Here is a 4,439-nt window from a genome sequence, read left to right as displayed (position 1 = left end):
AAATTGAAACATGACACAGAAGCAAATATCATAAATGAAAGAAAGAAAGGAAAACCTTGCGACAAAAACGTTACGATTTCGCAGCTCCCTCAACCACCTCCACTCAGCAATTATCCGCAGTTAGCGTGCAATTTTGCACGCAACAAGCAATTTTACGCTCTAGTATATCCATTGGTAATGCCAATGTAGACGCGACTGTGCTTGTAGCTTACACAGCAAATGTTTTTACACCTTGTAGGGTGCGGATAGGGTGTAATACGTCTATAACACTCTTTGTTCTCGGCAACGCCCTTCTCTACACCCTTCAAAATGCAAATGGATATTGCATGAGTGTGAAATGGGTGTAAAGTAGGATTACACACCCCAGTCACCCCCAAGACACCTTCTCACGTGGTGCTTTGCTTTGCAAGGCGGGTGTCTCATAGGGATAGCCAAACACTATAATATTCATTACTGAAAGTAACAGACACGAGAGCAAATTCGAAATCAACAACCGGGGTGAGAATAAGTCGGAATCGTTCACCTATCCTGTACTCTACCGCGGAAAGTCTGCTGAAATCCTTCACGCAGGCAGGTACAGGAACGACTTTCTCTATATTTATTCAAGGATATTGGCGATAACGGCATATATCAACGTAGAATTTCCCGAGGAAGTAACGTGGAAAACAGAGCGCCAAAAACACGACCGCGGATTCTTCGGAATAACAGAGTCAGGGTAACATCTGAGATGCACCTCAGAAATCCTTCCAAATGGTACATAACGAACGAAGGTTTGGTGCTTGAGGTACACTGCTGGGCAAAAGTCGCCTCAATTCATCTCAGCACCCCATTATCTCTACGATAGCAGAGAGACACCCTTCCCGCGATAGCAACTCGCGCTTAGTGCAGCGGAGCGAGAGAAAAAAAGAATAAAGCCATTTCAAAAGCAACGCTACCAATCTTATCACGGTGGGCCGCCACAAGCACCGCCTTCCATCCCTCCGAAGGAGTGAACTCGACCGCTTCAGCTTGGCGCTAGGGTGCCTCTGCTCACAGAAAGTACGCTGCTTGCGCGTTCCGTAAACTTTTGTCCAGCACTGTACATGAGAAGAACGCTACAGACAGAGCTTCCATAATCCTCCAGCTACGGTCCAGAAGCGTGGCAATATACAAGCGACACCAGCACGTGAAATACGAACATTCCCGGCAACCTAGAACACCAAACGGACGGACAACGCATGTCACGATATTTCCTGGTGAAACATACGATTCCAAGCGCCCGCGGACGCCTGTTGCCCTCGAGCGCATCACAATGGACGAACACTTGAGCTGACGAAGCGAGCCCGAGAACGCGTCAGAAGCAGACGAAGGAAGTGCGCCGGAGAACTCCTACCATGAAAGAAAGCAAGCAAGAACGTGAGAAGTGGTGGAGAGAACTCATTCATTCGGAGACCAAGCAGTTCAGACCAGTTCAGACTTCACCTTCCTTCCTCCTCCGCTGATGTACAGTGCGCTCGGCTTTAGATAGAATAAAGTAGATGGTGCCACTCTTGTCGCCGCTTTCCTTCCTCCCTTCCTCTGAGGAGAGGGGAAAATTTAACAACTGAAGAACGGCAATGAAACTTCCTAAAATTTATCTAAAGCTTTCGAATCGTGGACCATGCTCCATCAGGAAAAAAAAGAGCAAGCACTCACCACAAAAGAAATATCCTCTAATTTCTTCTCTGATGACACAGGAGGAACCTGGTTGTCGTCCTTGTAATGGAGAGCGCTGCCAAACATGTGCTTCACTGTGACATGCGCTGTTGCGCACAGCAACACCTCTAATTTCACACTGAAAATTCGCCCGTCCCTCCACTGCAACACAGCCAGTGTCTGGTATCTGGTCACCTGCAGTAAGTGCAGTCCGCAATCCATTGGTGGCCTTCACGCCAGGAAGCAAATTTGACGCAAACGCAGGCGAACGACGCAGAACGACGAACACTGAACGACTGAACTGCTGACTACTGAAGAACGCGTTAGAACTCCAGAAGCCCGGTCACCCAGTCGTACGCGCATTGCCAAGCTATTCATCATTCATTTCACCTCACCACTCCAAACCGTTCAAAGCCCCATACCCGCGCATGTTCAGTGCGCACGGGCACCACGCACAGGGAGACGCCAGAAAGGTATTCCAACACTTTCCTATGCGCAGGGGTGGCATCCAGTGTATTGCTCCGTAGACAAAAAGCGTGCTGGGCGAACGCAATGCATCCGGACAGGTCCTGGTCGCACGTCACAGAAAACGTCAAGGCACACGTGGCCTTAAAGATGCCGGCGCCCGTGATCGGTGGCCAAACCGTATGTAAACAATGCGGTTGTTGTTTCTGCGCAACGTTTTGGATGTCTTTTGATCACGGTAGTTATATTTATCCGATAATCTAGCACTAAGCCGCGTAGTTTTGCACATAAGCGCTCGTATTGTTGTTGACTTCCAAAGATGTGATGTCGACCGCGCGTTCTCACTGAGCCGATGCGATGCACCTAAACTAATTAGAAATTGGCTACCATGCTGCGGAAGAAGCACCGCATAGTTTACCCTGGCAAAATACGTTCATCTCTTGGCGTTATGACGACGGAAATAGGCCGGTAAGAGGCAAAACGACATGTAAACAGTGTCACCTCTGTGTTCCTATGCTATGCTATGCCGTTATGCTATGCTTTAGATATAAGAAAATTAATGGCGCCGCTGTCGTCGCGCTAACTTCCCGCCTCATTCCGGCGGCGACGCTTCGAATCGCTTCAACTCCGATTCGAAGGGAACTATGAACTAATGCTGTGGCCAGTGGTGAACGAGTTTATTCAATACAAGCAAGTTAGTCGTGAAGTCTGAACGGTTCATTGAAGAACGACACGTCCCTTCGCCAGATTCAGTTCTCTGTTTGCTTCATCGCTCGTATCTTGACTGTTGATGGGATGGTGAACACATTAGCCATGTAAAAAAGATGGTGGGCGGTGTGTGCGTACAGATATGGTTGGATGTCGGTGGGTTGTCGCTTTAATGCCTCTCCTCTTGTCGCGTTTACCTACCCCCTAACTGTGATTATGTGACAGCGTGTATTGGAGTAGTGTATGTTTTGCGATTGACCTTGTTGTGATTAGCAGAAAGTCTTCCCTTGTTGTTGTTGTTGTTGTTGTTATTCGTATCCGTGCATGCCCAAACATGTTCGCAACGGTGAAAATCTTGAGTGTGGTTGCTTTCGCTTTTGACTAATGACTAATACCGAGGTGGACTTGCCATTTCGAGATGAATAGATTTTATTGTACTAGGAGCCATGCTGACCGAATGAAAGGATATCCTCTGTAGTATAAGGGGGAGAAGAAACCGCTGCTGTCCAGTATTTCCTTTGCGAATCGAATAATTCATTGACTCTGCTTCTTTGCTTTCACTGTCACAGATGTGAAGCAAGAGAGACATTCTGAGTGCAAAAATCTAGTTTTCTCATGCAACTGCCTGGGGTATGTACACCTGCAAGAACTACATCTTCAAGCTATCCTGGTTGAATTAATTACTTGAATTACAAATACTTATACATAACGTAATGCAAGTCGATTTGTTTGTTTTGTGTGTTTGTCTGCTTTCTGGATCATTCTGGTAACAATGTACTTGCTGTGGTATGCCGTGTGCAACTACATGGTGTACACACTTTTTAAATTAGGGAACAAGAAGCGATTTAGCTGAATCTTCGGCACTATCTGAGGAAAGCGTCAGCAGTTCGAATTGACAGCGAGGGCCATGACAGCGGGGATGATGACAGCAACACACACACACAACGGATGCTGAAGATCCTCTTTTTCGTGATGATCAGCTAACATGTGAAGGAGGTGTAACCCGTGCTGAAGCTCTTGTCCACCTCATACTGTTCATGATCCGACATGGTCTGCCCTTGGCGGCAATGAAGGATCTGCTCCTGCTTGTCAACACAATGTTCGGGAAGCCTGTTGTTTCAGCTAGTCTGTATATCTTTAAAAAGGCACTAATGTTCTGTAGAAACTTTGACGTTACCTACTATTGTTCCAAGCGCTCATCAGCATTTATGACCTTCGTTTCTGCCAGTTCAAACATCCAAAAGTGTGCAATCTCTTGTTATGACGAACCGAGACGAAGTTGCCATGTTTTTATCATCACCACTTGAAGCACAGCTTGAGAACGTTCTTGAAACACTCCTGGGGGGGGGGGGGGTGATGTAGGGGGAACGTGCAGTCAGCCTGCTCTAAAGTGGCGGTTCGGTGCACCCAGAGGAGGAAGAAGTGGGGAGGGTGAAAGAGGGAGGGGAAAGATGATGGTGGCACAGGAGAGGGAGCGGTGTGCTATCCACCACAGAAAACATGTGAGCATCCATCAGTAGTCTTCATTGGGATGCTCCCTGTACCACGGTAACCGCCAGGATTATTGGCGAAGTTACCCCATCCAATAATCG

This window comes from Ornithodoros turicata, chromosome 1 (assembly GCF_037126465.1).
Source record: "Ornithodoros turicata isolate Travis chromosome 1, ASM3712646v1, whole genome shotgun sequence".
NCBI classification, from domain to species: Eukaryota; Metazoa; Arthropoda; class Arachnida; order Ixodida; family Argasidae; genus Ornithodoros; species Ornithodoros turicata.
This window is presented reverse-complemented; position numbering follows the sequence as displayed.